At 42.2% G+C, this 11,978-nt stretch overlaps 1 pseudogene; it reads right to left on the reverse strand.

Annotated features, from left to right (window-relative positions):
* Positions 1-11,550: 11,550 nt before the first annotated feature.
* LOC101346515 (diphosphoinositol polyphosphate phosphohydrolase 2 pseudogene) overlaps positions 11,551-11,978 on the reverse strand; it is a 3,907-nt pseudogene continuing 3,479 nt past the window's right edge.

Here is an 11,978-nt window from a genome sequence, read left to right on the forward strand (position 1 = left end):
ACAATGGTTAAAAATCCCACGACATGTTGACACTGTCCTTACTCAACCTTGGGTTCCCTATCACCAGCTTTCCTGTCCCCTCCTGCCTTCTAGTCCTTGTCCCTGGACTGCTGTGCCTCATTAGACCCTTTTTGTTTTACGGGATTGTCCAATCCCTGGCTGAACGGAGAACCTCGGGAGTGACTTCACCACTGAGCTAAAAGGGTGTCTGGGGGTCATACTCTCGGGGTTTCTCCAGTCTCTGTCAGGCCAGTAAATCTGGTCTTTTTTTGTGTGTGTTAGAATTTTCTGCTACATCCTTCTCCAGCTCTATCCAGAACCCTCTGTTGTGATCCCTGTCAGAGCAGTCAGTGGTGGTAGCCGGTCACCATCCAGCTGTACTGGACTCAGTCTGGTGGAGGCCTTGGTAGCTGTGGTCCATTAGTCCTTTGGACTAATCTTTTTCTTGTGTCCTGTTCTCTTCATTCTCCCTCACTCCCGAAGTGGTGAGACCAGTGGAGTATCTTAGATGCCTGCTCATGGGCTTTTACGACCCCAGACTACTCACCAAGGTAGAATGTAGAACATTGTCTTTATAAACTCACAGACCATATTCACAGTTGTGGGGTTTATTAGGGAAGTAACAGGTTACAATTTAGGATCAAGAATGACTGAGGATGCAGTTCTTCAGTCTGGACAGCTTTTCAGCCATACCCAGAGGCAGGCCCCTCCCTCGGCCCCTAGGCCTCTGGGCCCAGCTGCTGCCCTGCTCTGGCAAATGTTACATAGCTCTTTAGCTCTGCCAATAAGTGCCTGGGAGCACCCTACTCCACCAGTAAGCCTCCTGCCCAAAGGCGCTCAGCTCTCTTGCTTCATGGGTCGACACACGCACTGTAACCTCCTTGGTCCCTGGGCCAGGAAGCCCACTGCACCATCTCACTCTGGTTTCCTGGTTCTGCTGCCACCATTTCTCTGCTGCCATTTCTCTCCATCTTGCACCATCTCTGGTGTTACAGCTCTTTCTCAGTCATTAACAATTATTCCTTCAGTAGGGGAAAGAGTCCTCAGGGTGAGGTGACTCAGGTACCAGCCATTCAGGTCTGCTGCAGGTATCCATCTGATCTAGTCAGGTTCTCCAAAAGTCATCTCAGCTTCACCCTTTTTGGTGTCCGATAAAATTTAACTGAGAGAGGATTATTCCCTTGCTCTGAGCCTCACAAGTTATCAATATAGAAGAAACTTTAAGGAACTTTAGATTTGGCCACTGTACTCCAGTTCAGCAGTGCCTCCCCCGTAGTCCACTCTTTCACACTTACAGCTTTTACAATTACAGTTTTTATAATCAACCCTCACAACTGAATCATATAATCCTATCAGCATCTTCCCCCACCTCTCTTCCCCAGATCCATCAGGAAAAGAGGAAACTATACAGTGGGGATTCTCCCTTGCCCCCTCATTTTGAGCGTAAGCACACCCACAAAGTGTGTAAGCTAGCCACTTCATGCCTTCCTCTTCCCCCTTATTAGATAGCCAATGTTTAAATTGCTCATCCCTATCAAATCAGTACTCTGAGGAGACAAGCATGTTCCTTGGTCTGAAGAATCTTCTGTTCCAGTTGGAACTTTAAGCATCTGCATCCATAAGCGAATTCCAGTCTACAGCAAGCCATCGAATTGCAGCAATTTACACCAGCTCATGGTGTCAAAGATCTCTGTCTTCATTTGATTGATTCTGGTCAGCTCATTCCTAGCCCCTATGGGCTAGGTCAATGAGTACCATCCCTAGGCTCGGGAGTCCACACACCTCTCTGCACTTCAGACCAGTCAGCCCCTTCGCTTTCCCTCTCTTTCTCATCCCTAGCCTCCCTGGGCTAGGTCAACATCTGCCAATGGAACATGTCCAAACTCAGCCCATCTCTTCATTGCTGCACCTCCCACACTTCCACTCATTTCATGGCCCTAGGTTGTCACCTCAAGCAAGCATACCAGGCTGTCTACTCACTGGCTCCCTTTAACTTCCAGTCCTGGAAAGGGGATCTTCTGATAGGCACTGACTTTTCCTGCCTCAGTGCAATCAAAGGTAAACCATTTGCTCAAAATCCAAAAAGCAAAACAGTCATTTTTTTTCCCTGCAGGTCCCTCCTTCAAATGCAAATTTCCTGCTCTCTCAGAAGTTCTGGGTAGGTTTGCATGTCTTCTCAAATGCAAATTTCCTGACTTTGAAGGCTCTGGGTGGGGCTCAGGTTTTTCACCTAAGCCTCAAATACTCTAAACACAGGGCTACTGCATTCAAACCAACAGCCTGTGTTTCTTTCTGGCAAATCTTAGTTGTCCTTTTAGCATACCCAATCAAGTATTGGCTGAAGGCAGAGTTATACACTCTCTGTTATCTATAATACCCAACTTTCATTTCATTCTACATTTAGGTCTGATTACAACACTAGGGAGGAGAAATATTCAATATCCATAGTACATTCAGATAAACACAAAAACCCTTTTAAAACAGTTCAGTTTCATCTTCTCCACTCCTTGACTATTTTCTGATTCATATGTATATGGCCTGAGGCCTCTGGCTGGGTGCAACCAGATGACCCTTCCCCCCATCAATCATATGGCTTATCTGGCCTGGCTTTTGCTGCAATATACTGCAGATGCATGTTTTCTTCCCTCAGCTGCAGCATAACATCTCTTACTTTCCGTTTAGCCATTACAGGTAACCACAACCAAAGTAACCATCTAAGAATTGAGTTTCACTTCCCTCGTCCTTCTTTCATTCTCTTATAAAACCCTACGCTTCTATGAGACTGGAACCATTGCAGTCTCACTTCTGAAGCCAACTGTAAGAATGGCATCAAGGTCGTCTGACCTCCTCTAACTTCATGAGCAGGAGAGAGAATCACCATCAGCATCAGCCCAAAGCTGATTCCTATGAGGTGGAGGTCAGATATACCTCCTCTCTCCAACCTTTTTATCAATTCTGACACCAGCCATCCCTCCCATGGCACTCTCTGCTCCTCTGCTTTGTTTGATAATTTGTTGCAATGGCCACACAGAACTCACAGACCATACTCACAGTTATGGGGTTTATTAGGGAAGTAACAGGTTACAATTTAGGATCAGGGACAACTCAGGATATAGTTCTTCGGTCTGGACAGCTTTTCAGCCATGCTTGCAGGAAGGCCTCTTCCTTGGCCCCTGGGCCCCTAGGCCCTTGGGTCCGGCCTCTGCCCTGCTCTGGCAAGTGTTACAAAGCTTTTTACCTCTGCCAATAAGTGCCCGGGGGCAGCCCACTCAACCAGGAAGCCTCCTGCCCAAAGGCGCTCAGCTCTCTCGCTCTGTAGGTTGGCAAGTCTAGCTCTGCTGACAAGTGCCCAGAGGCACCCCACTCCATTAGGAACCCTCCTGACTGAAGGCATTCAGCTCTCTTACTCCATAGGTTAGCACACCCACTGTAACCACCTTGCTTCATGGGCTGGGAAGTCCACCATGCCATCTTGAGCCAGTCTCCTGGTTTTGCTGCTGCCGTTTCTCTGCCACTGCTTCTTGCCATCTTGTGCCGTCTCCAGTGTTACAGTTCTGTCACCAGAGTCTAGGAGGTTCTCAGCACAGGGACCCTGGGTCTGAGGGACATGCTCTGCTCCTGTCTCTTCTTGGTTATAGTGAGGTCCCCTCTTTCCGGTTGGTGAAACCAACCAATTCCCTCATTAGGGTTCCATACACCTTATTTGTATGGCCCCATCCCCACAAGGCTGCCATGCACCTTATGTGCATTATTAGCAAGCTTTCCAGTCCCCTTGGTGGGCCATTAGCACCTTATTTGCAGAGTCACACCCAGTCATTTGGTAGGTGTTACAAGACCATGACAAGAAAGGTCATATAAAAGTGATGCATCACACCACACATGTTCTTTGAATATATTTAAAATAGCTAATTTGAAGTCTTTGTCTGCTAAGTCCAAATCTGGGAAAATTTGTTGCAACCATAATTATGTAATTTTAGAACATTTTAATAAGCCCCAAAAGAAACACTATTCTCAATAACTTGCTATCCTGATTCCATCCGCCCAAATGCCGGTAACCACAAATAAGGTATAATATGCCAGGTAATGGGAGTCCTGATGGTGCAGTGGTTAAGAACTCCGCTGATAACCAAAAGGTCAGCAGTTCAAATCCACCAGCTGCTCCTTGGAAACCCTGTGGGAAGTTCTACTCTGTTCTAAAGGGTCGCTATGAGCCATAATCAACTAGATGGCAACTGGATTTTTTTGTTGTTGTTGTTAGGTAAATAGGCCTTTATTGTGAGGTTTTATGTTTATCTGGCTGGGACTTAAGCTGCATTTAATGTTTCCTGGAGCTGTAGGAGCCAGAGACTTAAATTTCCCCTAGTTTCTTTGTTTTTGTCCTTCTGGCTATCTTTGGGTTTCCCTAGAAAATCCTACTTAAATGGAGTCTGTGTCTTGGAGCTCTCTCAGTTGTTATCCCCTATTATTATCTTGAAGCTCTGTTAACATGGGAGTAAATTATTGGGGAGGCAAAGCATTCTACAACTTTATGATTAAATCTATCCTCTGTCATCCTTTCTTCTTACTTTCCTTTTGTTTATAAGAAGGGCGTGGGATTGGCTATTGCCCTGCCCCAGGTCAGATAAGGATTTAGTAGTTTACCTTGATAGTTGGCCTTTGTTACAGATATCAGAAGGAAGAACAGAAGGCTCTGGCTCTGGATGTACTTCAGAATGGTTACCATGGTGCAGTGAATTGCTATTATATGGCCCTTCTAGCCATGGTCTTGTAACTCCCACAGAATGATTGGGTGGAGATATGCAAATAAGGTGTTTGTGGCTCACCAAGGGGATTGGACAGCCTGCTAAGGCAAAATAGGTGCATGGAACCTTGTAGGGGATTGGTCAGTTTTGCCATCCTGCTAGGCTTAAAAGAAGACAATCCCAGAGATTGAAGGGGACCTCACTACCATCAAGAAGAGCCGGGAGTGGAATGCACCCTTTGGACCCAGGGTCTCTGCCCTGAGAGCCTCCTAGATCCTGGAGATAGAGAGAGCTGTATCACTGAAGATGGCATGAGATGGTAGCAGCATGGGACTGGCAGGCTGGGCTTACTGACCCACAGAGCAAGATAGCTGAGCACTTTCAGGCAGAAGGCTTCCTGGTGGACTGGGGTGCCTCTGGGCACTTATTAGCGGAGCTAAAGAGTTTTGTAATACTTGCTGGAGCAGGGCAGAAGTCAGGCCGAGAGCCAGAGCCAAGAGCCAAGGGCCAAGGGTCGAGAGAGAGGCCTGCCTGTGCACATGCTGAGAAAAAGATGTCCTGATCCAAGAACCGTATCCTTAGTTGTTTCTGTTATCCTCAAGTTGATCCTGATCTTGAATTGTAACCTGTCACTTCCCTAATAAACCCCATAATCGTGAGTGTAGTCTATGAGTTCTGTGTGGACACTGCAACTAACCATTGAACCCAGCAGAGAAGTAGAGTGCCGTGGGAGGGACATCTGGTGTCAGAATTGGTAAAAAGGTTGGAGAGTGGAGGTATGTCTGACCTCCACCTCATAGGAGTCAGCTTTGGGCTAATACTGATGGTGATTCTCTCTCCTTCCCTTGAAATCAGAAGAGGAGGTAACAGCATGCTGTTTTTACAGTTACTTTTCACTTTCCAGTGCTGGAAGCAAGAGGGAATTTTTCTTTGGTAACGGCAAGAACCTGGATGGGTTCCCGGAGGTAAAACTCAGGGAGGTATGAGGTCCCCCTGAGAGTTAGACCCTTGAATTTTTTAACAGTACACATGAAGCCTCCAGTATTTCTTTAATTATAGTTTATGTGTTCCTGCCAGTACTGGCTTCAGCAAAGGGCTTCTTCTCCTGGGTTTTTGCTCTATGTATGCTGTGATTCTCTGTATTGTCCTGTCTCTCCAGTATTAGGGGCAATAGTTTGCCCTGGAGGTTCCTGGGTAGTACAAATGGTTTGTGCTCAACAACTAATCTAAAGGCTGACAGTTCAAACCCATCCAGCAGCAACATGGAAGAAGGCCTGGCTATCTGCTTCTGTAATGATTACAGCCAAGAAAGCTCTATGGAGTAGTTCTACTCTGTAACACATAAGCTGGAATTAACTCAGTGGCAAGGGGATTGGGATTTGGCTTGCCTTGAGACTCCATTTTCCTAATGGGTCAAAGAAGAGTTGCTTTTTAGTTTGTTCAACTTTTTTATTGTTGTAATGGGAGTGGTGACCTGGAAGTTCTTTGCAAGTCATAGTGGAAACTGAAAGTTCTTTCCTTTAGTTTTACTAGACTGAGTTCCACAAGTATAGTGAAAAATTCCTATTCCTGAAATTTAAAGCATAGTGAAAATCTTCTCCTCCTGAAATTGAAAGTATGACAACTGTATTTTGTTAAGTTATACAAACAGAAGATTTGGGAATTTTGCAAATTGCATACAATAGTTTGCTAAGTGACACTGAAGTAAATCCTGACCCCAAAGGTACTACTTTGTCCAATTGTTTCTGACCAAGAAAATTATACATTAATATTTAATTTGCAGCAGATTTTCCCAATGCAGTAAGTTGTCTGATTTCTTGACTGCTGCGTCCATGGATGTTGATTGTAGATCCAAGTAAAATGAAATTCTTGACAACTTCAATCTTCTCTCCGTTTATCATGATGTTGTTGCTTATTGGTCCCATTGTGAGGATTTTTGTTTTCTTTATGTTGAGGTGTAATCCATACTGAAGGCTCTGGTCTTTCATCTTCATCAGCAAGTGCTTCAAGTCTTCTTCCCTTTCAGCAAGCAAGATTGTGTCATCTGCATATTGCAGATTGTTAATGAGTCTCCCTGCAATCCTGATGCCTGTTCTTCATATAGTCCAGCTTCTTGGATTATTTGCTCAGCACACACATTGAATAAGTATGATGAAATAAATATGATGCACATCTTTCCTGACATTAAACCACGCCATATTCCCTTGTTCTGTTCAAATGAATGCCTCTTGGTCTAAGTACAGGTTCCTCATGAGCACACTTAAATGTTCTGGAATTCCCATTCTTTGCGATGTTATCCATAATTTGTTATGATGCACACAGTCGAATGCCTTTGCATAGTCAACAACACACAGGTAAACATCTTTCTGGTATTCTCTGCTTTCAGCCAGGATCCATCTGACATCAGCAACGATTTCCCTGGTTCCACATCCTCTTCTGAATCTGGCTTGAATTTCTGGCAGTTCCCTGTCGAGGGACTGCTGCAAACACTTTTGAATGATCTTCAGCAAAAATTTTACTTGTGTGTGATATCAGTGATATTCGATAATTTCTGCATTCTGTTGGATCACCTTTCTTTGGGATGGGTACAAATATGGATCTCTTCCAGTCTGTTGTAAGGTGGCTGTCTTCCAATTTTCTTAGCATAGACAAGTAAGCACTTCCAGCGCTGCATCCGTTTGTTGAAATGCTTCAGTTTGTATTCCGTCAACTTCTAGATCTTTGTTTTTCACCAATGGTTTTAGTGCAGTTTGGACTTCTTCCTTTAATACCATCAGTTACTGATCATATGCTACCTCCTGAAATGGCTGAATGTCGACCAACTCTCTTTTTGGTACAGTGACTCTGTGTATTCCTTCCACCTTCTTTTGATGCTTCCTGCATCATTTAGTATTTTCCCCATAGAATCCTTCAGTATTGCAACTTGAAGTTTGAATTTTTTCTTCAGTTCTTTCAGCTTGAGCAATGCCGAGCGTGTTCTTCCCTTTTGGTTTTCTATCTCCAGGTCTTTGCACATTACATTTAATACCTTGCTTTGTCTTCTCGAGTCACCTTTGAAATCTTCTGTTCAGCTCTTTTACTTCATCATTTCTTCCTTTTGCTTTAGCTACTCTACATTCAAGAGCAACTTTCAGAGTTTCGTCTGACATCCATTTTGGTCTCTTCTTTCTTTCCTGTCTTTTTAATGACCTGTTACTTTCTTCATGCATGATGTCATTCCACAACTCATTTGTTCTTCAGTCATTTGTGTTCAATGTATCAAAACTATTCTTGACATGGTCTCTTAATTTAGATGGGATATACGCAAGGATGTACTTTTGCTCGTGTGGACTTGTCCTAATTTTCTTCAGCTTCAACTTGAATTTGCGTATGAGAAACTGATGGCCTGTTCCACAGTCGGCCCCTGGCCTTTTTCTGACTGATGATATTGAGGTTTTCCATTGTTTCTTTCCTCAGATATAGCTGATTTGATTCCTGTGTATTCCACCTGGTGAAGCCCATGTGTATAGTCACCGTTTACGTTGTTGAAAAAAGGCATTTGCAATGAAGAAGCTGTTGGTCTTGCAAAATTCTGTCATGCAATCTCCCGAGTCATTTCCATCACCAAGGCCATAATTTCCAGCTACCAATCCTTCTTCTTCATTTCCAGCTTTTGCATTCCAATCACCAGTAATTATCAATGCATCCTGATTGCCTGTTTGATCAACTTCAGACTGCAGAAGTTGGTAAAAACCTTCAATTTCTTTATCTTAGGCTTTAGTGGTTGGTGCATAAATTTGAATAATAGTTGTATTAACTGGTCTTCCTTGTAGTCGTATGGATATTATCCTATCACTTACAGCGTTGTACTTCAGAATAGATCTTGAAATGTTCTTTAAGATGATGAACAGGACACCATTCCTTTTCAAGTTGTCACTCCCAGCATAGTAGACCATATGATTGTCTGATTCAAAATGGCCAGTGCCAGTCCATTTCAGCTCACTAATGCCTAGGATATCGATGTTTACGCATTCCATTTCATTTTTGATTATTTCCAATTGTCCTAGATTCATACTTCATACATTCCACATTCCGATTATTAATGGATGTTTGTAGCTATTTCTTCTCATTTTGACTAGTGCCACATCAGCAAATGAAGGTCCCGAAAGCTTGACTCCATCCAGGTCATTAATGTCAACTTTACTTTGAGGAAGCAGCTCTTCCCCAGTCATCTTTTGAGTGCTTTCTAACCTAAGGGGCTCAATGTTCCACTGCTATTCATAAGGTTTTCACTGGCTAATTTTTTGTAGAAGTAGACCGTCAGTTTCTTCTTCCTAGTCTGTCTTAGTCTGGAAGCTCAGCTGAAACCTGTCCACCATGGGTGATCCTGCTGGTATCTGAATACCAGTGGCATAGCTTCCAGCATCACAGCAACACACAAACCCCCACGGTGCAACAAAATCACAGATGCGTGGGGTATTAACATCATTACCTTGCATATTTTACATGTCAAATACATAGTTCATGAATTCATAAAATAAGATTACACATTATTTTAAGAATACTCTCTCAGTTATCACAAATGGTGGCTTTAAGGCACAGAAATTTATTTTCTCACAGTTCTGGAGGCTAAACATGCAAATCATGGTCTGGGCCATATTGATTCCTCCGTTGTCAGTGTTCGTTCCTTGGTTCCTTGGTTTATAGCTGATCTCACGTGGCATTAGGCTTCCCCTGTTTGTGGGTGCCTGTTTAATCTCCTTTTATTTTATAACTCAGAAGTTATTAGGTTTAGGACACACTCAACGCTGATATAGTCTCATTAACATAACAAAGAAAACTCAATTTCTAAACAGAATGTCATCCACATGTTAAGATTCCAACACAGATTTTTTGGGGACAGTCAGAATTTAATCCATAACAAACACCATGTACAATATAAAGCCCCAAATGCTTGTTATAGTATTTCAGTTTTTCAGGTGGAAGCAGTCTTCCATACCAAAATAATCCAGCCTCTCGCTGTGTACCGTATTTTTATGCAAATAGTGTTCAGAATGGCACTTACAAAAAACCCTTGTGGGGCAAAGGCGCAGTTGGCAAAGAAACATAGAAGGTGTGCATTATTTGTGTAAAAACAGCATAGTCATATACTTTAAAGAAATAGGTTACTGAGGAAAAAAATCTTAGTCCACAAGAGATTGATGGAAAAAGTCAGTTTGTGGCTTTATTAATGTTTAAAAATACGTTAAAAATTACCCAGAATACATAACTTTCTGGCAAAGAAAAAGAAAAATTCCAGATGGCCCTATTTAATCTCACCACATACTTTAGAATGAAATTATGTCATTTGTTAAAAGTGATTTTCTACTGTATTCATTCCTGTGACAGCATTCATTTGTGAAGTAAAGATTATATTTTGTTCAGCTGCATTTATGGCACAAGATTTCATTTTCCAAACAATGGCAGCAATTTTCTTTAAATGTAACAGCACTCAATTGTTAGCAAAATTATATTTCAGAAGGTTAACAATTTGTAAAACAAAATGTTTTAGCTCTATTTATTTTCTACTTTATACTCACCCTTCACTAGTTACAGTGTGTACAAAAGGCTTAAGTTTATATACAGGGTGATTTTTCACTCTCCCCCACTCCACATCTTATTCAAAGGTTTTTCCATCCATCCCATTTGTGACCTGGGTGAAGTGGAAGATTTTCAGAAGAGGTACCTATATATTTGAGACGGAACTCTTGACTTCATGCAAGAATAAAGATAAGTATAAGGTAGAATAATTCTTAGTTCAAGGTACGATTGAGTGCCCTCAAAATTATGTGAGGAAATAGCACCTGTCAACAATCTATAAAAGATGAGACATTCTAAGGCGAACTTTGAGGTCTGTAACAGATGAAGAATAAAGTCTCTTAGTAACGGTGACTGCATCACCACTGAAAGGGCATTCAAGTTTAATTAAGTTAAAAAACAGAATACACATTTTTGAAAAGTAGATTACTCACAGGGAAATATGGTTCTAAGGTATTTTGTGCAAAGAGAAATTATGGATAAAAGGAGATGACAACTGAGCATGCTAAATCAAATTGCATGAATATAGTTTTCATAAAAGCATTTACTACATGCATTTTGCTAATAATACCTTCCTAAAAGTTACCAGCTCTATAGAGTTGTACTCTGTATGTTAAACTACTGTTGCATTATAGGGGAAATGGCCATATCAGATAGTCAGTGTCAAAATAACTGCTGTGAAATTTGCAACAAAGGAGTCGGCAAACTCCTGGAGAGAAAATTACTAAGATCATGTGTCAAAACAGGTATTGGAAAATATGGAAATATCCCAAATATGAATTTATAAATCAAAATTGTGATCCTATGGAACAGGTTTTGCAATAGAAGTAAAACTTCCTTAAGACCATGAATGATCACTTTCACCAGTTCTCACCACGGAAAGATTTGTTGGATACAATAATGCGGTGAATAGGAAAACAATTTGGGGCGAAAATATATTTACAAGTAAGCTGATCTGACTTTTAGAACCTACAACTACAAAATAAACCACAGAGTCATGTCAGATGGACCAAAAAAAAAAAAAGAATGCTGTAAAAAAATGGCAACCAACAAACACAAGAGGGTGGCAGAGTTGAGGCAGCTAAAAAAATCCACTTGGTTTGGCACGTTAAAATGTTTTATGGCATTAAAAAAAGAAAGAAAATTTGAAAGCAACGGAAAAACAGGCACCTTATTTAAAAACCCTGCAGTGCACAGATTCGGACAGTTTGCAAACATCATTCCGATGTTTGACATGGACAATAAAGCCACCTCACCATGAGAGTGTATATGGTGGTAGAGGTCCCCCTGATTCTCTTTCTCTCACATAAGGTGGCGACCTAGATGTCTGTGGAGCAGTTTACAGACAAGGCACTGTTATATGGAGGGGACCAGACCATGGAGTTTCCACTGTTGGGAAAACAACCCAGCTTTAGTTTTCTAGAAACTCTGCACGTGCAGGATTATGACACTGGAGAACTTTGACTACATCCTCTACTTTGCACCATTCTCTTTTCCTGTATTTACAGAATCTTCCCAATCTTCTAATAGTTCAGGGACTGTTAAAAACATACACGAGACTTCCGGCAAGATGGCGCTCTAGGCAGAAACACCACGCCGTCCCTCCACAACAAAGACCCGAAAAACTAAGCCAAACAGAGAATCAACAATCCTGAAACCCTAGAACATCAAATGAAGAGA

Source organism: Trichechus manatus, unplaced genomic scaffold (genome assembly GCF_000243295.1).
Source record: "Trichechus manatus latirostris isolate Lorelei unplaced genomic scaffold, TriManLat1.0 scaffold00113, whole genome shotgun sequence".
NCBI lineage: Eukaryota > Metazoa > Chordata > Mammalia > Sirenia > Trichechidae > Trichechus > Trichechus manatus.